Source organism: Pleuronectes platessa, chromosome 9 (assembly GCF_947347685.1).
Source record: "Pleuronectes platessa chromosome 9, fPlePla1.1, whole genome shotgun sequence".
Classification (NCBI taxonomy): domain Eukaryota; kingdom Metazoa; phylum Chordata; class Actinopteri; order Pleuronectiformes; family Pleuronectidae; genus Pleuronectes; species Pleuronectes platessa.
Genome location: NC_070634.1, coordinates 9,044,003 through 9,069,191, shown reverse-complemented (window position 1 = coordinate 9,069,191; position 25,189 = coordinate 9,044,003). Strand labels below are relative to the sequence as shown.

The window sequence follows — 25,189 nt, the reverse complement described above, 5'->3', positions numbered from 1 at the left end:
CTCTTTTCCCGCCCAACACACACACACACACATAAGCGCATGCACACATACACGTATGTAAACAAACCTTGCCTGACCTCGACTCGAGTGATGCAGAGTTAAACAGAGGTCGAGCAGGGTCACCATACTAACTCCTCAGTCCATTGGAGCAGGAGTTATCCAGGAGGAGTATAATGTATTTGGTTTTACGTGTCATAATCATATATTTTTCACATCCATGAGATAAGGATGAATCAATGACTCATACATTGTCTATTTCAGTACTGTGGATATTTTCTTTACAGGTCTTTTCTCCTCTGTTTTAAAAAACAAAATCTCTGTCCACACAACCTTTGTCTTACAAAAGAACACAAAATGACTAGAAATGCTGATTCAATGAGGTAATATCTGCGTTTCTTCATCCATTCTTGCGTCCTCTGATGTGCCCCACAGGATATCTAACACCTTAAATAGAAACTGAAAGAACGGAGCACAGAGGAAGCTCAATGACCTAGATGTCTCGTAATTTTCTCTGTGGTGGATAGCAGCTTGGATTTAGAGAGAATGGCATTCAAGCTTCATCAAGGGAACAATACTTCCTGCCCCAACAAGACTACTGTCTAAAGTAGAGAAACTACTGAATCCACTGGGGGAAACTTATCTTAATTGATCTCACAACATCGTGTGCAGCCCATCTCGACCACAGAGATAGTGTCTGTGGTTGTGTTTGACAGGTTCTCTTTGAGGCAAGGGTCAACTTGATGTAGGAAAATGCCTCACTCTGTGAACATCAGACTAAAGTTAAGTCTTTACCACATGTTTTTGGGATAATTCTATGCTTATGATGTATGTGGAAGTCAGTTTGCAGTTTAGAAAGATGCTGAAACGCCACCAGCTTCAGAGAGAATACTCTGTTGCTGCTCTGTAATCGACATTTGGAAGGACAGAAAAGAAGAAAGCATATACTCTCACTTTATTTTTACATTGATGTATTGTGTTCTGACCACATGTCTCACGGAGTGTCTAATCCAAGTTTATGTTTTCACACCAGAGTAAGCGTATAAATAAAAGGCAACAAAGGGTAGGAGCAACACACTTCCTCATTCTATGGTTTTGTCATTTAAATGTATATTATGTGAAAGTGCAGATTGTAAATAGCGGATTTTGCAGAAGGAGTCTTATCATTTGGAACTGGTAGGTGGCCAGAGGGACCTACAGACAACTCGAAACGGTTCATCATTTTATCCTATTTTCTAAGAAACAGACCTTTAAAATGTTTCACTAAGTAATTTCCATTCCCTTCACTGTTTTAGATCTATTTTCCTCTTGTAGCTCTCATTTTGAGATGTAAATTAGTTTCAGTTAAAACTATTTTCTTGGAAAAGAAAATCAAGTTACTAATGTAGCTGCCACTGTCGTCACCACCTCGTGTTAATCTTTTCCCTGCTAATAACCTCATTTAATTACTTCTCACACACGCACAGTATATGTCTATTATGGTACATGCACACATTCAGAAAATACAAATTATGTTTATGATTAATGTATTTGTGTTTGTTTTGTCTAATCTTTTAAACCCACAACCATAATTGTCTTTCTAAACCCACTGGAGCCATATAGAGCCTGCTATAGGTACAGCTGGTGGCAAATGGCTGCTTTGTGTATGTTAAACCACTAAATCTACACAGCATCACATTACTATCAAGTTATCAGAATTAATCTTTTAAACACTTGGTGCAATACTGCTGCAGCTGCACCCTTTAACTCCCCTCCGTTCAAAAGGAAACTGATGTATGCACGTTCACATGTCCCACGTCTCTCGCATGTTCCCACACGTATGAAACGTGTTAATGAAATGTGAGGGATTCTCCCAGAGGCAAAAGCCCTCAGAGTTACACACACTGATAAAAACATAAACATGTGTGACGTTTCAACTGAGCACATCTTCACATCTAATCCCCTAGCGGTTTAACACACACAAACAAACACAAACTCACACACTAGCTCCGCTTCCCTTAAACCAACTGCGCACAAGTCAACCTGTCACCTAGATGTAAGTCCAGATCATCCTAAGTCATCTCTGCGACTCTGTCTTTTTCAGTTTAATCACATGAGAATGCAGGAGGAATGATCTGTGGCTTTGTCAAAACTCCATTCACAACTCCATCTGTTTGTGTGTTTTCAGATTCACTGTATTTTCTCTCACCTACATCATCTCCCCCCATGCTCTTTTACACTCCACACATCTGTCACACACCTAATATCCTGATGCATCTGAGTTATTGAAGAGCAGCATAGTAGCATTGATATATATGGTCCTGCTGTGATATTTCATGGGGGGGGGGGGGGGGGGCTGTTCCATCTGCCTCATGCCTTCACTTTCACTCACTCACTCACAAACGAAGCCCTAGTGTTTGCGGCTAAATAAGCAGTGTGGGATATAAGTAGGTGAGACGGGTCACTGTGCACTTGTCTGTGCATGTGGGTCAAAGTTAATCTCATTATGGTCTAGATGTATCACTCAAATTCACCTCCAGACATATTGATGCTTTTACAAAGGAGACTGTTCTTTACATACTGTCGTTAACAGGCGTCAACTCAGTTGGATCACAGCGTAGTGGGACTGTAGCGAGCCATACAACAGCTGAAGTTTGAAATGATGTACATTGTGAGCCATTGCCACAATTCTAAAAATACATCAAAACATAATTGAATAGAAAACAAAGTAATTTACTCACTTGATCAATACATGTCAATCATACACAGTATATAAAGATAGATGTCATTACAGCTCCTTAAAATTGAAGGCAAAGCATCTTGATTGCCACCTGGTGGCTGGCTGCACTATAGGTCAGAAATCCTGCCTCCTCCATGTCAGCAGATGGGACATGGAGCAAACCAAAATTAAAATGTCAAATCCATTTTTCATAAAGATGTTTACATCATTTTAGGTTGTTCTTATGGATGTATGTCCAAGTGTTCATTAGACGCGTAAATTTGTTTTGAATTATTGATTTGATGATAGAAAAAGGTTTGCTAATCTTAAGAGGAGCCGAGTCAATGAGATGCCAAGTAACTGGATATACATGCTGCAAATTAATAAATCATACGGACTGAATATAAAGGGGTGTGCACGCGCGCATGTGTGTGTGTGTGTGTGTGTGTGTGTGTGTGTGTGTGTGTGTGTGTGTGTGTGTGTGTGTGTGTGTGTGTGTGTGTGTGTGTGTGTCCGTATACAATTGGTTAGATGAAAGGCCAACACCCAAAACATATCAATCCTATCAGATGCTGCACAGACAATTGCAATGTCTTTCCTGCTTCAGAGGAGCTGCAGTTTGTTAAATCTTACAATTTCTGCACCTCATCAAAATCTTCAAATAGCGCTCCTGGTCTTATCCCTTAGTATCCAGTATTTTTTAACCTTTATTTATCCAGGATAGTTTACGGATAAGGCTTATTGTCCACTTTGTAGAGGGAAGGATTCGAGCTTTGGATTCTCTGGTGTTCATATTTGACCTTCTATCCTAATATGTTTGTTCTGTTTAAAGCATGGGTCATATTAAGTCATTAAACACATGTATAGCACTACCCTTGATGCAATGGTTGGAACGGCTTCTCTTTTGGGGGGAGGCGTCTGATGTCAGATGGTAGTGATGATGGTATAGCTGGTTTTCCAGGTTTTGGTCTCTCAGTTTTTAGTGGCATAGTCATCTTTAAAGACAGCTGCTTACTGGGACTCCCCTGCATGTCTCTGGACCTAGATGCAGTTTATAGAGCTGGAGCAGAGGCAGGTTGCAGCCTCTTGTTGCTTTACAGCTCAGTGATTTCCTGATTCAGGTTGTCAGGCACATCAGATGCTTCCACATTAAACAGCTTAAAAAAGATATTCAGTTCCTTTTGTTTACTTTTCATGTCCCGGAACCTCTCGCCAAATGCCTGAAGGAAAGCAAACTCACCAATGTATTCAGATGTCATACAAGGCTTTTGTTCTCTTGGAGTTGGAAAATGCACAAACAAAATCAAACAATCCTCACTTTTGATAGTGTCATGCATATCTTACAGGGACAGTTATTCACAGCGTATATTTAACTTGGCAGTGATCCCACGAACAAACTTATGTTTTTTGTCTTATCACAGGCCAGAGACAAAAACTAGAAAATTCTTGTGTTGTCCTTCAGTGATTTTTCAAAATGTTGCAACATATCAGTGAAACACTCTGAAATGTTTTTGCAAGACAAACTGGGACTTTTGGGTCATTTTTCACCTCGGCAGTATCAACAAAACTCCTTCACAAATTCTTCTTCTGAATGAGTTTTCAGCTTATTTGGTCTTTAGCTACCTCACCAGAAAAACTCGCCTGTGCTACAGTGTCTCCGTCCGAATGTGTGTTTCCATCTGTAATGGAGCTCGAGATTGGCCCTTTTCATCACTTCCTCACAGGTACACAGGTTTAGATATAACAGCAATGTATGGGTCTTGGTTTGCTGGCAGCCATGCAGCCAGAGGGGATCATCCTGAAGGACATATTATTAGATCCTTAAATATGCCAAGGAGGATTACTTTCAGGATTATGAAAATACTACTAGATGCATCATTACGAAAGTTGATGTGGTATGGGTCACAGGACAACCAATTACAATTTGGTGTGGATCCTGATCAGTAGGCAGATCCAGGATTTATTTTTTCACTTTCTTTTAACATTGCGAGTTTGTTTTTTCAACATTTCAGTTGATTTGTCTGAGAATGATTCATGGATTTTGATGAAAAAAAGTTGGTATATTGAGGGGATTGATATTTATGAGAGAATGCAATTTAGTGCATATCCAAATACAAATCACAACGCCATTCTAGTTATTTTATTTATTTCACTGCAGAAAAATAATTGCTGTCTTGATTTTTTTCTATTCCCGGAGCCGGAGGTTCCCCAGCCTTGCTTTAGAGATTGATGCTCGAAATGTTTCATGCTATGTGGCTTTAGGTTTTAACTAGGCCCACTTTATGTCAAATGATGATCGCACTGTCATATACTAGCCCACTGTACTGCCCCTACAGTAGCTCAGCAGTGCAGAGCTGTGCTCAGGCAATTAGAGTGCTGCCTTTGTTGCCTTTAACGAGTTTGACCCGTTTTGCTGATAATTTGCAGAAAATTCCATTCTGTCTCCTCTTGCCTGTTTTTCTCTATCTGTGTCTTGTCTCTCTGTCTGTCCCGTTCCTTTGCTTTTTTTTATCGTCTAGCTTCTCTCTGTCCCTTTCTCTGCATATGTGTGAATTAGAGGAATCCTAATCCTGTGAAACAATGTTCTCTGTGGTTAGTACGATGGGGCTGACCTTCACGTTCTCACTGGAGATAAGTTCCATCCGGACGTTCTCATGGATTACCCAAAAGAGCCATGTATTTGTATGTGTCTGTAAAATGAAAAAAAGTGCAGTATCAATGCGACTCATTCAGGTGTGTCTCTCTGTAACTGGCATGTTTGTGTGTGTGTGTGTGGCAGTTTGTGAGACGAAAGAGAGAGGGAGAGCTTCTGACGTGCAGACATGAGCATCCAGGAATTATCTGTTCAGCCAAGCTGAGACAGGCAGACAGAGAGCGTGTGAGAGGAGGAAGGTGAGTGAGAGAGAGATACCGAGAGAGGGAGATAGACAGGAGGCCTGTGCACAGATAGAGAGGGTAAACTACAGATACACAGGTCGGAAAACAGAGCAAGGTAGGAGAAGATGATGGGAAGAGAGGCTGGTGGGAGACTTGGGAGGAAGGACAGTGACCCTGCTGGGTTTGTCAGAGTGATGGAGGTGGTGTGATGGAGAAAGAAAAGAGGAACAAGGAGTTTATTGAGAAATTGAAAGTAGATCAGATAAGACATGAAAAGATGAACTTCATTAATTTGATTGGGGGAAAATGTTCATCCTTACAGCAGAAGCAGAACATAAAAAGTACGAGATGTAATATATTGTTGTGTACTTTTACTTTGAATTTAAATAAATAGGTTTCAGAGTACTTGCAGAACATATAAATAATATGTATGTGTTTCTTACAACTTTGAGGAAAGCAAACCAGAACATTTGTGCTTACAGCAAGAAGATTTTAACAGAATAAAGTCAGTTAACATCAACTTGTCACTGTTGCTCATAACTTAAGTGTTTCCTATAGCTCTGTGGATAACAAATCAAACCAGTGATGGAGACAAACTGAGTCAATAGACGTTCAGACTGTTGGTGGGGGCATATTGCTTGAGCTATAAGAGAGACATTGATCCACAAAGCCTGATAATTCATCTACTGGTTTCTATGCTGATCCGTTGCTTTAACACTTAAGTTATTACAACATCCATCTTTTTATTCTCAGCCTCAGTGATAGCCGTAAATATCCACTCACATTACAAAGTAATCTGCTTTGCATGTGAACTTTGTATTTGATTGGCCAATGCAGTGCCTTGTCAAAGCAGGACCAGCTCTTTAGTGGGATTAGTTATTTTCCTTTTTAACTTGTCGACTGGTGATTTTTTTCCAGGCAAATACTTTGACTGATCTGTCTCGAGAGCTGTTTATCTCAACTCTTTCACGCCTGGCATGTGCATTGGAATAGGTTCCAAGGAAGTGCACTTTCAAAGTGTGTGTGATTTGGGAACGTGATACATTCAATATTAATATACTTCTGAATAGACAGGCGATCAGTGCTCTGCAGCAGCGGCGGGTGGGGCTCATTAGCAGTGAAAAACCCTCACTTGACCCTTACCCTCATGACAGCAGTGCATTAATGACAACGGACACGATCATGACAACGGCAACAAATGAATCCCAGATCAGCGTTTCTGTGGATTAAGTCCCATACCCACTCTCTACCCCCTGCAGCTCAATTACTGCAGCTCACTTTCACAGTTTCAAAAAGAAAGCTGAAAGCAGCATCACCACAGGCAAAGCAAACAGCCCATTTAAAACAAGCAGCTTTAGAAAGTGGCCGTTCTGTATCATCCGATTCACCTGCCTCCTCGACAAACACTCCTGAATCTTGCATCTGGACCAACTTGGAATCTAAACCTACACCCCTGTTGGAACGTGGAAGAAGAGGAGTTGGAGTTAGATGACTGTTGTGTTTCTTCCAGTCTTTGCAGAGATCAGAAGAATTGTGTCCACACTGAGGATCCTTAAACCCCCCCCGACAGTAACACTCCGCATCCGGAGAAGAGGAAGATCTGAGGCGAGGAAGTGCAGGAAGAGGTGCACGGAGGGAAAAATGAAAGGAGGAAATGTGGATTGAAAGGGGGTTAGAAGAGGTTAAGGCATAAGGGGGAATGCGGGAAGTGCGTGAAACACAAAATTGTCATGATTCAGTCTCAAATCCAAATGTTATTTTTTCAGTTGTAGGTATGTAAAGCCTTTGAGAGTTGTTCCTGGTATTTTTTAAATATTGTTTCATAGTTGTGGAAAGTTCCGTCTGTTCCCACTCGCAGATCAAGCCGGTCAGACACCGTGGTGAGTTCCCCAAGTCTATGACTCACACATTGATGTGTAGGGGCTGCCCGACTTAACTGCAGGTGGTTAACCAATCGATAGTGTTAGCTGAATGACTTGGTGAAGGCTGCAGCATGACTACTGCTTATGTGCATTCATGACTCAGAGAGAGAGTGTGTCAGCATGACGGTGCAAGTGTGTTGATGCTGTCCAGCTGTGGACAGCACAGTCATCCTTTAACAGCCTTTAAACTACAACTTCCACACTCTCTGATTCAGACGTCTCCTCTACAACTTTGTTTTTCAAACTTAAATCCCTCCATCCATCCATCCACCCCTCCTTCTTCCACTCTCTCCTTCTTTCATCTCTTCTGGCTCATTATGGTTTTGTTAACATAGGCTACATCCTCTGTCTCCCTCCTCACCCCCCCACCCCCCTTGCACTCCCACTCCTTGAAAGCTGGAAATCAGGACAGTTCAGCGGAGGAGGGGTTAAGAGGAACCCGGGCTCGTGATTGGCTGCCGGCCGGCGGTCTGAGCCAGCCTACAGAAAAGAGGTAACCAGGCAACCTCAGAGAGGGAGAGAGAGAGGGTGAGGAAAGGAGTGGGGGCAGAGGAGGAGAGAGGAGGGGAGAGAGAAAAACGCGCTGAAAGAAGCCTGGCATAGTTTTGTGGGGACTGTGGAAGAAGATGTAACGGAGCTCAGAAGCGCTCTCCCCGGGATGGAAACCTGGATTAGTGTCCCTGCTGAGACCCACTGTGGATGTGCGAGCGAACCGGCAGGAGATGCGGGGCAACGGGTGGATTCTAAAGCCTTGTCACAAAATGGGAACTAACTGCTCGTTTTCGCTGTAGTGCAAAGGTGAGTGAACGGCCTGGGACGGATTGAGTCCCGTGCGCGCGGCGTGCACTTTGAGACGGGTGTGCGATAGTTGGAGCAGGTCGGTCTGAGCTGAGAGGAGCCTGTGGATTCACTGGCTGGTCACTGCAATGAATTATCCAGCGCTGCTGCTGCTGGTGCATCGGGATTTCTACTGTGTGTGAGCGCGCGTGTGTGGGGCGGTTGTGGGGGGAGTGACCCCCGCAATGAAGTGGTGGTCGGGGCTCTACGTGTGTGTGTGTGTGTGTGTGTGTGTGTGTGTGTGTGTGTGTGTGTGTGTGTGTGTGTGTGAGTGAGTGAGTGAGGGAGAGATGTTAGGCGGGAGGAAAGACAGTGGTTTGGTGCATTCTGCATCTGTCTCCTCAGTGCGTGTGCGTCTCAGGGCGTCCTTCCGCCGGAGAGCCACATGTATTCACGTCATGTCAGGAGAACCACGTCAAGTCTTTTTACCATTTTGCGTTTTCACAAGCAGTTCAGTGTACTTCCCTTGCCACTTGGTTGGTTGTGTGTGTGTGTGTGTGTGTGTGTGTGTGTGTGTGTTTGCCTGCCTGCCTGCCCCATCCTTTCCCTTTCTCTCCCGAGTAAACTGGATCTTTTCACACACACTTGTCAAAATGGCTTATTCTATTACAGCATTTTTTACAACCGTGCCACCTGACCCCTTTGGAAACTGTATTTCACGCGTCTTTACGCATGGAGCCGCATTGGTTTAGTCTAATGTCCCCGGTGTGTGTGGGGTTCAGTCCACTTCCGAGGTTCGGCTCTCAATGGGAAAGAGGTGAAGTGAAGTGCAACTCGCTACAGTGGAGGCTGTGAGGGCGCTGATGAAGTGTGAGTGGTGGAGTGTAGTCAATGGTGTGTGTAGGCTATAGCAGGTTCTCCGTCACTGGGTTTGGGTTGATGGAGAATGTGATTGTGTGTGTGTGAGAGAGAGAGAGAGAGGGACAGTTGAATGGTCGAACCGGTCAGTTTGCTTTGGGGGGCTCAGGCTTCTCTGCAGCTAAAAGCCGCATTAATCATGAGGCTGTGGTGCTCTGCAGACCCTCACTCTCTCCTCTCTCCTCTCTCCTCTCTCTCGCTCTGGCTGTCATGCACACAACCTGCATCAGTTCAGTTCATATGGCGTACGTGCTGTGTGCTTGTGGATGTGAATATGCATGTGTGCGTGTTCAAAATGTGCGGAAAATCCCCTATTCCTGATTCAGGTTTTTATCACCAATGCAAAATCTGTGCATCACTCACAAGCATGACAGGTGTAAACCAACCACCAGCATGTGTGTGTCTCAGTATCCTTACTCAGCAGCTGTTACTCTGAGGAAGGCTACTGTCAATAACTGGATATTCCTCACACTTTAGAGCTATTTCTTACTCCATGTCAAAGGGAGACATTGCTCTTCTTACGCCACCATATGTTAGATCTGTCAGTTGGCCACACAGAAGATTCAGAATGTACACATCAAAGAAATATTTACATCATGGAAATGCAACAATATGAGTATATTTCAGACTTTTTACAGCTTTACTATCTTCTTGTACAGTTCTTACTGTATTAATACATTTATTTTCAATTACTTGCAGTACATTTTACAACCGCTACTTATTTACATCCAGCTGTAGAAGTAGAAGTCGGGTGCAGGCTAATTTATTTGTAGTTGCTTTAATCTAGGAGAAGGATTTGAATAGTTTTTCCACTGCTGCCAAACAGACCTCTTACTTGTGCCTGTATGGGCCCAGCAGGCGACTGCAGGTCGTCATAGAAACCCACACAGTATTGTGTGGAAACTCTCAAAGAAAAAAGGCTCTTTCAATCCTCATCTCCGTCTGCTCCGTCCTCAGTCTCCTCTTTGCTTTTTTGCCTCCTCTGTCACTTTGCACGACCCGGCCCGCCTCTTGGAATTTATGTTTATCCAGCGGATCCGGTTTCTACTGTATAGCTGCAGACAATGCTCCTGAATGAACGTTGGACTAAGTCTTGAAACAGAAAAGATCTCTGTCAGGCTGCTTAGTTTTGACATCAAGAAATCCCTGCAAGCTGGAGTTCCCCGTTCATTCCTCCTTCGCCTTGTAACTCTGAATCTGTATCTCAGTTGGAGACATGTTGGACATCTGTAAGCAAGAAAGCCTTTCACACAAAGTAGTTTTATGCTCTGCAGAAACTCATCTGACGCCATGTAAATGTCTGCATAAAAATGACAAGCTGTAAAGAAGCCTTTTCTTGAGCTGTCAGCTGTGCACAAGTTGGACTAATGGCACGCCTACTTTAAAAGTAAGGGTGGCCATTGAGCATGTGTAGGTTTAGTGGGCTTTGGTTAAACGTGTCCCATTGAAAACCAGAGGATGAGATCACATCTAGGTTTTGGTTCAGGTTCTTGTGTGTGTAGACCAGAGGTTCTCATTTTTGTCTCAGCCACAAGCCCCCCTACAAGACAGAAGACATCCCATTATTTATTTGTACACTTCTATATGCGAGAGAACAATACGAATGAAATGTCTTGTATTAAAAGATATTTTCACCCTGTCAAAACAGAATACCCAGATTCATTTTAGTGGACTAATCTGTGAACGTTGTACGGACCCCCAGGCAGTGTGCCATGGATGCCCAGGGGTAATCAGACCCCCTTTGAGAACCGATGGCGTAGACCACAGGCTGTCATTGGGCCCAGCAGGACAGAGAGACACTGAACACTGTATTTTTAATCATCCAGCATGAATGTAAGAAATCACTGACGTAAAGCACGGTGGCCACCATCAAGTTTAAACAGCATATAATGGTCAGGTTTCTTCTCGTAACTGATTTCCACATTTGTTTTACTGAAGCCTGATCAGACATGTAGCTGCCGACTTTACTGTGGCACCCCGGTGACACTTGTTGCTATGGATACAATTCAACGCCACAGTAGATTGACAGCCTGTTGGAGTTACCTGCTCGGCTCGATGCTGGCTGCGTCTCACTGGCATGTCTTTAAATTAGCTGGGTACAAAACATTGAGCTGGCAGCTGCAGCCAAATACACGTGTGCCTGAAGATAACTAATATTCACCAAGTCCGCTGCCTTCCTACTGTCTCCTCCTGTTTGAACCATGATTCACCCGATCTGGAGTCGAGTTTTGTTCTGGTTCGTGTTTTAATGAAGAGTTTCTCAAGTTAGACCAGGCAATGGTTTCAGTCGGTTCCTTGGTGAACGTCCCAAATGCAGATTCCACTAAAATGGCATATTTGAATCAGAGATCAATTGTTGTATAAAATAAATTGATGTTAGACTTTCTCCTTCAGCAGTGTGCTCTTTTACAGTGGGCTCTACACACCTGTCCCTCCCATTAGCAGGGAAATTGTGTCCAAAATGAAAACATGCAGTCAGTGTTGTTTTCCTTCATCTGTAATTATAAGACTTCCTCTTCCTCAGGCCTCATTTGTGCTACCTTTTTCTCCCCTCTTATCTTTCACTCTGTTGTACTGGGGGTGTCTCCACACAGCTCTGATTCATGATTGGACCAGGGCCGACTTCTCATCACCTTGAGCCAAAGAAGCTGCAAAAGCCCTCGTCTTTACTGTAACCTCCTCTTTAATCTTCTTTAATGTGCGTCATCGTCAGAGATAGATCTATTTCAGAGAAGAGGAAATCACAGGGAAATCTATAACCATCTTGCGAGGTATTTTAAACATTTTCAAACATGTTAAATATCAGTATTTTTTCCTTGGGGGTGCCACCGTTACAGAAAGAGAGGAGAGAGGAGGAATTGACTGGCTCTTGGCTGGCTGCCCTTCCCATTGATCCATGTTCCTTGTGTGTGTGACATTCTCTCAGATATAATTGGCACTGAGAATATCTTTACAGTTCATTGGGTGGGTGGGTGTGTGTGTGTTTCGGTGTGTGTGTGTGTGTGTGTGTGTGTGTGTGTGTAGCCAAACTATATGTACCATATTTCTTGGCCTTTATTTATCCGCTGTGAGGGAAATGGGATGTGTCTTTGTGATACCGGCCAAATCAATATTCACACCTTAAGACATCGGATGTGTACAGGACTGTCATTACCCCCTCTCATGATTACCCCTTGAATAAAAACAAGCATACACACACACACACACACACACACACACACACATTTGCATACATGCACACACAGGGCAGTGCCTCTGCAGCCTATAATCTGGAATATTCTTAAAACACTCACAATCTGTCCACACCCCTGGCATTAGCATCTGCAGACACAACCACAACACAGCCCCAACATTTCACCACAGAAACACTGCTGTGTGTTCTGCTTTTGCACTTCATAAATACTCCTCTAAACAACACTGTGACTCTTACTTGGGACTTATACTTCTTTTACATCCAAATTAGTGGGTACACACTGTTTTAAAATGCGATAAACCTGCTAAGAAAACCCAGATGGACTCTTTTCCCTTTTCCAGGAGAGGAGCTCTCTCAGCTCGACGTCTTACGCTAAGATGTATAAATAAACAACAATTTGTGGCCATTGATGCGCTAATGCCTGGAACTCTATAAGCCCACATCATAAAGTCATGTTTAAATCATTGCAGATCGGAGCGGGAGCCGATACAAACCACTGCAGAGTCATTTGACCTGGGAGTGAATGCCCATTCTATCCATTCCCATTGCAGACAAAAGCCAGATGTGAGTTGGTGTTAGTAGGTTTTTTGGACCAGTGTAAAAGAGACTTGAGTTTAGCCATTGCAGAGGATATATTAATTATCAGGTAGGTAGTGTATCACTATCCATCACCAAGTAAGAGTGGGACATTTATGTGAGTACACTCATGCGTGTGAAGAAACAACAAAGACAAGAAATTACCACAATGGACAACTTCACCGAATTCACGAGTCATTTCTTAGTTACAGTCGGCCACAGAGTAACTGCTACATTTACCTCTGTAGTTTGAGGCCGAACCATAGTGATTTCTTTATTTTTGTAACTTCAAGCCTTTTTCTAGCTTAAATTTATTGTATTTTATCACCGTTCCATATCTATATCTATTTCCCAGCCTCTGTCTTTGGTTGTCCATCTCTGCCCAGTTTCTACAGCCTCTCCGTTTCTCTCTCTCTCTCTCTTTGCCCTTCTCTTCCTTCATCTCTCTCTGTCTAGTAGCTTCGGGGATCCTCTTGTTTCAAGAGAGATGTTGATTATGGAACCGAGACCCTTGAGTTCCTTTTTTTTCTTCTTCTCACATTCTCACTACGGTTGTTATTTCGCACCATCATTATTTTCTTCATCTTCTTTCTCTTTCCTCCTAAACATGTCTGGTCCTCCTGCTCTTTCCTTTCTCCTGTGAGCATCACTTTGGGCTGAAATCACAAAGGTGTTCACTTTGCTAATGAGTTTTCACAGCAAACAAAAGCACTTTAAAGCAGGCCTTTGCACACACACGCACACACGCATGCACACACATGCACACACGCATGCACAGACAAACGCTGGAGTCACAGCATAATAACACTTCAATTAATTTCACGCATTACATTCTCATTTCCCCAGAAGTCAAGATCCCTGACCACCCACCTCCCTAAAACCACACACACACACACACACACACTAACACACCCGAGCCACAACAGACCCCAGCAGTATTACGTGGTGCAAGTAACATTTGAGAGAAACCGAGAAACAAAGCTCCATAAACTACATTTTAATTTGTGTTAACTGCCTTTTATCTAGCCACGACAGGATATGTCTGGTTGTGTACAATTGTCTTTATTCAAGGGATACAATATATGAATGCATGTACAGCACACGTGGAGAGGGGGAGAGGGCTCTCAGTTTTGCTCGGGGGTTTGTTAGTTACACTTCCCTGTGGATCGGCTCCACTGACTTCCACACTCGCTGTGAGACTGCAACAAAGTAAGGGGAAGAAAAAGATGGAGACAGGAAAGGAAAGATGTTTTCCTTAGAGGATTTGCTCTTTATATTTCTCTTTCTATCTCTCCTTTTTTCTTTTGCTTTCTCTCCATCTGTGCTTTTCTGTAGCTGCTCGCTAATGAATTTTTAACCATCCCATGATTATCCTCTTTGTTCCTCCGTTCCTCTCTGCGTTTGTAAAGATTAGCTACTGTCTTCCCTGCACCTGCCCCACAGTGATGTTTCACAGTATGGTAACTTCTAACAGGGCCCGGGCAGTGCAGTAGTTTACTCAGTCATGTGGAAGTGACATAGCCTGTCTTACCCTTCTTGTTTCGAGAGACAAGGTGATGGTAACCTAATTCATTTGCGTGTAGCTGCTGGTAGTGCTGCCTTGTGTGCCAAACATCTGTTAACACAGATGACACAGGGAGGGAGAGGGGCTGAGTCTGGCAGCTGCGTCCAGCACAGAGGAGATGTCCATGGCCACATCATCACAAGCTGCCGCCCTGCAGCACCTGATGCTCACCTCGTACAGTGCTTGCTGAGCGGGTGGGTGCCCACATGCACCTGCACTCACGCCCCCTGACCTACCCTGTGACACTTACATACGCTCACACACACATCTAGGGGGGGGGTTACTCATTTATAAACACAATCGGATCACAGCCCTTTTCATCTAGCACTTTTGTGATCACTGAATGGAATTTTATGTGATTTCATGGGTCATGAAATCTGCTCATCCCATAAACCAAGTTAATTTTTAATTAAGGTAGAAACATAAAAATGAAATGAATGGGATCCATTTTTTTTTTTTCCTTCATCAGACAAAAAAAACCTGAGGATTTGGTTTTAGTGTTTTTTTGTGTGTTTTTTTCTTAGCCGTAACTTACATCTTTCCGGGTTGACCATTTTTGATATCATATTATTGAAAACCTTAATCCAGAATCAATCAAAATCAAATTATTTTTCTTTAGAAACAGACAAATGTTTATTTACAAAAAAGAAAATGAACTGAGGCATAAGAGAAAAGGAGCTCGATGCAGGTTAAGGCTGAGGTGAGCTTCTCAGTATCTGTGGTGAGTTGTGATTGGTAATTTCAGTTCACAGCCTTGGACATTACTACCATTATGGCTATTATGCTATTATCATTGGTCATCACGCAACCTCCCACTGTGGACATTAACGCCCACACTCTGTTCATTCCCACTCTTGTGTGCTTTTAGGGAAGGGAGGAGAGCAGACTGCAGGCAGCCTGTTTCCAGTCAGTGTCTCAATTGACCAGTCAATTTCCATTGATCATTGATGGAGATATGGAGTCATAACCAGGGATACACTAATGGACTTATCCTGATAGCTCAACATATCGTCTTTAGGAGAGCATTGATCATATATATTTAAATATTGTTATAACACATTACTCTTCTGGTGCTGTTGAATGAAAAAAATGTATCAGCTAAAAACAATAAGCTGTGGCACATCGGACTGGACCTTCATTTACAACAAGACCAGACAGAGAAACACATTTTTCTTAATGCATTTATTTATAATGTTAATGCCTTCCTACCCAAACACACATGACCCATGATTCATCCCTCTTCGGGGATTTTTTGTAGTTTTTTTTTTACTAAAAATGTTACTGGCCGACATATAAGAGGATTTGCCACACAGACATAAATACACATCAGGAATAAAGATAAACCAAATCAGTCCTCCCTCCACTGCTGGGAATTTGCAGCTTATATCATCCCAGTGGTAGTTATCATGGCTTTGTGCTTTAGATTGAGCTGTAAAGTGGAGCTTGAGCGCTGGTAAGCATGTGTTTATTAGATCAGTATTACTGGAAACAAAATAAAGCTGTACCATTCATTTTTATAAAAGCCTAAAGTAGCTCAAAGCTGTTTTATGCTATTTCTATCCACTAGTAGACTCCGAGGCTCTAAAATATCCCCAGAGTACATGATTCTTTGATACTTTATCATTTTATCATGTCCTTATGGCTAATCCTGCAGCTGTTGGCAAACAAATCCTGAATAATCCACATAAACATCCTATGAAAGTCTTACACCTGTTCAAGTTGCATATTTACTGCTGTTTCTTTACCTTCTCCACGGAGGTCATGTTCTAATTTACATTTGTCTGATTGTTAGCAGATTTACACAAAAAATAGTGAACTGATTTGATTGGAACTTGGTGGGGGGGTTGGGGTATGGGCCAAGAAAGAATCCTTTCAATTTTGGAGTGGATTTTTAGTTAAGGGGGCGAGTCTTTAAATGCTTTTTTCTTTCTTTTCATTTTTATGAATTCAAGGAGACTGTTGGACCTTGGTGGAGGTACGCGCTCTACTGAGTGTCATTCTAGTTCTTAATGTGACCCAACAACAAATAATCGATTTTCTTTGACTTACTATAGGTTTGAATCTGCAGCTAGTTCTGTCAGCACCCTTCCACTTCACACTAATCACATAATGAAAAGCTAGGGCCTGTGGTTTTATTTGAAGTGTCACCGTTTTATCATGTCAAACCAGCAAGTCAAACCAGTGAGGTGAAAGTGGCTGAAAGCTCTGTGGAGCTGCAGGGATCCTCTCATCCAGCAGGGAGTCGCACTGCAGTGTCAACATAAACAATACCGTTTAAAGTGCATAAGCAGGCACTGGACCTGATTAATGTAAAATGTAGCAGACAGTTAAATATAGATAGAAAGCATGTGACAGATTCAACAATCGTGAGTGTGTGTGTGTGTGTGTGTGTGTGTGTGTGTGTGTGTGTGTGTGTTTGTGTGCCTGTGTGTGTGGTCAGCCTCAGTCAGGGGTCTTCTTTATGGATGAATGAAGGATTCAATCACCTGCCATTTGTGCTTCTTGATTGAGTTCCACTGAGCATCTACTGGACTGACTCACTGCTCCTACTGGACTGACTCACTGCTCACTCACTCACACACACACACACACACACACACACACACACACACACACACACACACACACACACACACACACACACACGCACACACACGCACGCACACGCACGCACACCCACAGGCAAATGCACAGTTAAAAGATGAGAGGACATATAACTGACTGAAATTTCTCACGATAATAGTGCTTTAGATGGTTCCCTTACACATAGGTTATGACACACCCTATGGCTCTCTCTCTCTCTCTCTCTCTCTCTCTCTCTCTCTCTCTCTCTCTCTCTCTCTCTCTCTCTCACACACACACACACACACACCCTCTTACCCATTCTATTTTCGAGCATTAAGATAGGCAGCCTTCAATTAGCTGGATATGCCCCTAGATAATGACTCCTCTATCCATAGCACTATATGAGGGCTGATGAGTTTGATAAGTAATTTTTGGAGGCAGTGGTGTTAAAAGACCACCCATTTAGCTATGGGGCATTGCTCACTCAGTGTGTGTGTATGTGCGCGTAATTGTCTGTGTTTGTGTGTGTGTGTGCACATAAAGCTGGATTAATGGAATAGGCAAGATCCAAGAAGTGCAAGATTAAATGACTGTGAACTGATTTAATGGTTTCAATCACGCACACCCCCAATAGCCATCGCTGGAGCCGACAGAAGTATTTGATAATATGATGTGGATGACTGGACCACCATATTTGGTGTGTGTGAATGTGTGTTTCATCTAGGTTGGGTTTATGTTAAGGTTAGGTTAAACACATGACTGTAAACTAAACAGCCTGGAAGGTCTGGATCTGATACTTGGCTGTCTTTTCAAACTGCTTGCTCTGAAGATGTCAGTTTCATAACTCTGACTGATCTCATTGTATGAAACTATTAGTCTCTTCACTTCATCATGGAGAGCCTCGTATTTGCTCCTCTCAGCCTGCAGCTGCACCACCAACCTCTGCTGGCTGATAAGCTGAGCTTCCTGCGGCTCTGTGAAACATCTGTGGAGGTCGTCCTCCTGGTGCTGCTCTATGGTCAGAGTGATGATCTCTGTGGTGCCGAAAGTCTCAGGGTCGTTGTCCTCCTCCCAACTCTCAGGATGCACGTTTCTTCGTCGCTTTCGCTTTCTTCTGGGGCTTCCAGTTGGGCCAACGTTTCTTTGGTCTCATCCAGTTCTTGGCAAAGCTGGAGTTTCCTCTCTTGTTGGTGATAACAGGATCTCTCCCTGCCCAACTGATCTTTAAGATCCCTGACTTCTTGTCAAAGTGTCTGGCACTCCGTCAAGTTGTCCTGATCTCTGGCCTGTCCAATGGCCCTTCTGTTATAGGTTGTGGTGATCAGTTTGAATCAGGAGCAGTCTCTCTGTTTGACTGGTTGTTGCCGACTTTTCCTTCGTACAGTGGTGTGCCACGAGGTGATCAGTAATAAATGATGTGAGGAAGGAACTGCAGTGTGTGTAGAATGCATGTGTGAGTGTAATTTAAAAAAGCACACATGCTTTCTTTTGCACTTTGCCGCTTCACATCGAGTCACTCATCTATGGCAGCTGGTAATAGCAGCTGTACTGTCAAATAGATTGTGCTGGAGAGTGTTCTTCATTTATCTTCCCTTCCCATATTTTCCGGTGGGTGTTATGGATGTTTCCATGGGGAGCGTGTGCTTTAAGAAATCTGTTTATGCCTTGAAGTGCTACAGCAGCCATTACTACAGGTGCAAAACAAAGTTAATTTAGACAAAAAAGGTATGTGTTCAAAATGGAGAACTCAGAGAAAAACTACTTCACAGTGCCAGAAAGGCAGAGGAGGGAAGAAGGTGACAGAGGGAGGAATAAGGAAGGAAGTGAGCTGCAGAGAGAGAAATGGTTGTGTGCCTCAGTGAGTTCTGCTGTGTTGTTAGTCATACTACCTGCTGCTGTGAACTGCCCAGCTCAGCTCAACCTGCCACTTGCGTGTGCATGGGCCCTCGTGCGTGTGTAGGTGTCTAATGGGTCCTAGAAGCTGGCGATGAGTCCACTGTCTCACTCTCCTCTCTGGAGACTCGCTTACTCGCCTGGAGAAAACCCACTCTTACCTCGGCCTTTGCTGTAAATCGCCCCTCAAATGAGTTCTTGCTGTGATCCCGTTGTGCTGCCTCGGACCAGAGCTCTCATGAGAGAACGACTTAATGATTCCCCCGTCTGATAAACAGAGGCCCGAGGAATGGAAATCTGTGCTGACGGGAATATTTAAAGCCTACATTGTCCGTCGGGTGGCCTTCCCCGAGAGTGGACCTCTTCACCAGAGTGGATTGACCTCTGCAATTTATTACCGCTGACATCCGTCACATCTCAGCCCTCAGGGACACACACAGTAATCATATCACAGCAGCCGCATACAACAGACCATATGACCGTCTGGGCGCAGCTGGGGCTGCCTGTAAGGTTTATTAAATGACTGACATGTTAGTGCTATGGCTAGCCTTATTGTTTCTCTACAACATGCCACCTCATACTGTGACTAAAGGTGTTTGATTCATAATATGATTGGGTACCTGGTTCTGGTTGGTTTGGTGTATAAGTGAGAAAATACGGCTCGATGGCCATACCTCAGTACCCCCATCTTCATCAGCAGCCTAATGGATTTTTCAATGCTCTCTCCCACAACCACTTTCATTCAGTCTTCCCTTTCAGTGTTTATCCAGGGTGTTAGAAGTCTCTCTCAGAAATGTATTTCACCATGTTAATCTTGTGGTCATTTTGGCTACAGCAGCACATGTTAGGGCAGGGCAGCACGGAGCACAAGCAGTTTATTTAAAGAGACTATGATCAATATTTAACAGCAAAGACATTTCCTTCGTGGTTTAAGGAAGTTGCATAAAATGAAAATGTGTATAAACCTACTTCACTGCCCATTGTAAATATTCTAGCAGTAGGGGCTGATTGCTTGGCCTATTTTAATTCAGCTTGCCCTCTTTTTTTGAGCATCATCAAAAGAACTTCACACACAAATAACCCATTACACAAACATACCAATTGAACAGTGGTGCAGATCCCCTTTGAGGATAGTAAGGGTTGGGAAAATTGAGGTATAACTGTGTAGGCTCTGTGCTTGGAAATCTGTGTGTATGGTTTTTAAGCCCTTTAATTTTTTAATGCACATAACATTCATACAAACAACTTGAAGGTAGAACAAGACACGAAGAGAGCAGACCCTGGCATGTGTGTAATGTAAATTGGGTGGATGCTGCCCTGCCCCCATATACATTTGCATTATGTTTTTTCACATTAGCAGTAACATATATGAAGCTTTCTTGGGAACTATTTATTGAAAATGAAATGAGCTGTTGAGAATATACAAATACAGACCATTTGAAGTTCCTTCAGTTATAGTCAGATGAATAGGCCTGTACCTGTACTGTACATAACAAATCCCACTTTTTGATGCAACCTGTTCATGGCATTCTCTGACTCTGACATTTGAGCAGGTTGTCCAGTCACCCGAGGTTCGCTGGTTCAATACCTGGCTCCTCCAGTCAGCATGCCGAAGTGTCCTTGAGCAAGACATTGAACCCAAAATTGTCCCTGACGGCTGCTCTGCCAGTGTGTGAGTGGTGTTTGACAGATAAAACCCTGCGTAGAAGCACTGTGTGTGTGTGTGTGTGTGTGTGTGTGTGTGTGTGTGAATAAGTGGAGCCTTGTGTGTGCACAGATGCAGAGGGAGAGGGGAGAGATGTGCAGAGAGTGTGAGAGAGGAAAGATGCAAACACTGCCATGGCTTTATGGAAGAAATATTATGTAATGCAACATCAAACTATACCGATATAAATGGCATTGTCTCAACCTGCATGGCATTTGAAATGATATCAATAAAAGTCGATATACTGTCCGGCCCCAAGACAAAGGTAATTAAACAAGAAATACTGTGGATGAGCTAATTTTGGTTTTGAGAAGAGATTCTTTGCATTGCAGAAAAATCAGGGAACAAGTTACTATTTGCAAACCACAATAATCGTAAGGTGATGTCTTATTAACTTTGCTGATCTGGGTATGAATTGTAATTTTTTTTACATACAACATGTTAGGACAAATTCAGAGCCACAACCTGTCGGGTGCTGGCCTGCTGTAAGGGTGGGCTATATATCGAAAATAATATGTATCGTGGCTTGTTCCACATGCGATGTACAAAATGACTACATCGTGACCATCGAGTACAAATTGTCACTTGAATGTTTTAAGCCGTCACGCTGCTCACTTCCCCGCCCTATCCAGAAAAGTCTCCAGCCTGCATTTGTATTTTAGTAGTAGTAAGAGACTCAGAGAGCAGGTAGAGAGCGAAAGAAAGTGAACAATCCTAGCGACTTGACGAGAGTTCAGAGACGGTTATTGATAGTTTGCTCCAATTCTTTTTGAACGCTGAACCGAACAAATCAGTTTACAAATGATAAACTTAAACGTAAGTGGTGTTCACTCCAGTGAGAGTAGAAACTTGTGTGTGTGTGTGTGTGTGTGTGTGTGTGTGTGTGTGTGTGTGTGTGTGTGTGTGTGTGTGTGTGTGTGTGTGCTGGGAGCGAGTTGAAGTTTACACACACAGGCTCAGGCCACACTCACTTAGCTACACAGTGAGATCAGAGCTTGTTCACGTGAAGCAGCCGGTCAGTGGCTTTGTTGAAGATCAGTGGAAACATCAGTTTTCTCTATGATCCACACGTGCTCAATGATCAGAAGGAATGCCCCGACATTTATATTCGACTCGAAGCGAGATCATTCAAATCGTGTTTTAAGCCTAAATGTCCACTGATATCTTCCGATGAGGTGCTTGGACGGACCATTGGAAATGCTAACTTGTGCAAGCTTAGCCTCTTCCTGTAGACTTTTATACATTTTAATGTTTGTACAGAGATTTCAAAATATCAAGATATATATTGTGTATCGTGATATAGCCAAAATCTATCGCGATTAGTTGTTTTAGGCCATATCGCCCAGCTCTAGTCTGCTGGTTAAATCTGCACAAGGGATGCAGCTTAAAAAAGACGGGCAACCTCTAATTTTCACTTTAACTATTATTTTATAATTCATTTCATTTTACCCAGTTTCAAAAGGGCATGGGAATAAGAAACAACAAAAACGTGAGCTTTGTGTTTTGGACTCCCTGTTTTGTGGATACCTTACATATTTGATGCTCACTAAGATATATTTTAAAAAAGAACAGGGAACTCTATTTTTGTTATTTGTATTGATATGACACCACATACAGCATATATTTGAATATAACCATTACAGCAATTTACATCATGGGGACTTGTGTCTGAAAGCCCAAAAGCCTTTACACGACTAACAGATGGACCAGGCAATGTTCCAGACCCCGCGCCTGAAAATGGCTCCAGAGTAAGGTGTGGCTCACTAAGAGTGTGAAAGTGTGTGTGCGTGTGTGTAGCCATCCTGTGGAGTGTGTTGTGACTGGGCCAGGGGAGTTCTCAGGGGTGCAGCTATAAATTAAGATAAAAGCAGAAAAGGGAGGGATGGAGGATAGGAGGAACACTTCCAGGTGTTGCAGAGCATTTAATCACTCACCTGTGAGACGGATGAGAGGAGCCTGCAGACTGCGCTCACACACACGCACACAAACACACACACAAACACACACACACACACACACACACACACACACACACACATCTACTCAGACTGGTGGGACTAATTACCCAAACTCCACCAAGATGAACGCTCCACCTCAGCACGGCTGGTAAAAGTCTCACACACAAACCTCTGCCTCCCTAACTTATTACACCACTCATCACCTGTTCTTCTCATTCTGTCGCCATCTGAAGGAGACGCAGAGGAGGAGCAGGAGGAGCAGAGAGCAGGGTAGTAGCTTGTAGGTCAGGAGGCACATCGAGGCAGCTACCCTCCATGCAGGCTGTGGCTGCAGGCAGCGCTACAGGTAACAAACACATCACTCACCTACACAGCGCACCTGTTAGTGCACAGATGGCGAGCCCTGCGAGGGAGGCAGGCCGAGCAATGAAGAGAGATGAGCTATCAGACGGTGAGGGAAACGCAGAGGAGGAGAGACAAAGGGAAGGCAGGAAGGATATTTTTCATGGCCAGCCTGTTAAGGGAGACCGAGGAAGGGGAGACTGGGAGGACGGCAGTGTGGAGTCGGGGGGGCTGCACCTGTTTGTGTTCCACTGAGGAAGCAGAGGAAGAGGAGCTGAGGGGGGCAAGAGGAGAAGGATTTCCTCACCCTCTGCCCGGAGCACACCAAGGCCTGTGTAATCTAGTGAGTCTGTCTCTAGGCTTCCTGCATATTATTATACTACACACACACCTCACACACTGTTCTTACCACCTCATTTTTTTTTTTTTTTATCTTTCTCTCTTGTTCGTCCTCACATAAGAAATAATCCTCTTCATACCTGTGTCCTCATCAAAGAAACCAAAGCGCTCTCTGCTCGCGAAATCTACCATTATCATTTTATTCCCTATAAAAGGTTTTATTCTGTGTGTGTGTGTGTGAGGGCGTGCATATGAATGTGTGTGCACATCTGGCTGTGCCCCCAGCTACGTATCTTAATCTCCTGTCTATTAGTACATTCAGAATTCTCCTTAAGCTGGTGGAGGCATCTGATAGGCTAATTTCACAGCCCCGCTGGCCTTCATCCTGCTCCGGGAAGTGGAGAAGACGATGTCGTTGGAATAAGATAAGAGGAAAAAAGAGAAGCACTTCAGCCTTTTCAGGCTCAGTCACTCTCTGAACAGCTCGAGCTGAATTTCAAACGGGCGAATGGTATTCTGGAAACTACAAATTTGAATACAGAAAGATGAATGTGGCTAAATTAAACCTGGTAGCATTTAATTTCTCTTATTCCAGTAAAGGTTAATATTAATCACAGGGTTTGTGTGTTCTTGTTAAATTTACCCTTTGTATTGTCATCAAACTCCATGTTTTTGGCCCATAAAGAACCCTTTAAATATTCTGTACAGCTACATAATCATATAGTTTTATAGAGAACATTTGTTTTGCTTTGAGAAGCAAACTGCCATCAATCACTGCGATTTTATCCCAGTTTTTTCATGTATCACCGAATGAAAGGGGGTCATTGAGTGATTTTAATTCCCTCAAAGACTGACGTAACCTAGTTTTTGCGAACATTTAACATGACATTTCATTAGATGTTTATAAACATATTCAAAATTTGTTTTTGTTTTAGTCAGTGAGACATTAAAATAGCCGAATTTAGCAACAGAGTAAATGTTACGAATTGTTTCCATAAAGGCATAAAGAGAAGATATAGAACCATCTTGGAGGCACACACTGGTCTTATTCCTGAGAAATTAAGAGGTCATGTCAAACAAGGAGCATCCACTGGCCTTTAATATTAATCCACACCGATGCAATGGAGCTCGTACATTGGGCAGTGTGGAGTGTTTGTTTCTGTGTGTGCATGGGAGTAGAAAGGAGGGGGGGGGACTGGGAGATTCCGATTCCCTATTCCAGTCACACAGATCCTCTTTTCACTTCTGTGACAGCACATTTCCTTCCCTCTTCATGCTTGTTGCCTGCTCTCCTCCAGCTCTCTCTCCTGCCCCCCCCCTCCCCCTCCCTCTCAAATGGAAATTCAAATTCCATTTGCCTTAATTGGAATGACAAGGATTAACAAGTTGTATGTTACAAAACATAACATACAACAGTAAACATTAAAGTTCTTGTTGTTCTTTTAGTCCCAGCTGCCCCTCTCACTTTCCCCCCTGCTCTCTCAGGACAGTGTAAGAATCTCACTCGCGTTTGTGACAAAATATAGATAGCAAACTGCGTAAATAACTAAATTAAGCACAAGCAAATTCTACGTTTTATCTAATCTTATTCAAATAACACTCAGAACACAATGCAGATTCAAAAATATGTGTCAGTGCAGCGGGCTCTCTAGACTAACTTTTTTTTAATACTTATTCTGCCAAAAGTGACTGAGTATACTTTTTGGGTCTTCAGAATTAAAATGTAGTAATTTATGATCAAGTTGTTTTTCAATATATTTACTATTTAAAATGCTACAATCTTATTTCATTGTAGAGTTTAGCTTGTGTACGATTTAAATAGTCTTAGGTTTAGATAACACATAAAATGATGACTTTTTTGTACT

General features: G+C 43.1%; 1 protein-coding gene across 1 annotated transcript in view; it reads left to right on the top strand.

The window, feature by feature from the left end:
* Nucleotides 1-8,016: 8,016 nt before the first annotated feature.
* Nucleotides 8,017-25,189, top strand: part of dab1a (DAB adaptor protein 1a) — a 74,774-nt gene continuing 57,601 nt past the window's right edge. Inside the window, exon 1 of the mRNA XM_053430651.1 lies at nt 8,017-8,292. The gene's annotated coding sequence lies outside the window, so the exon portion shown is untranslated. The remainder of the gene's footprint in view (nt 8,293-25,189) is intronic.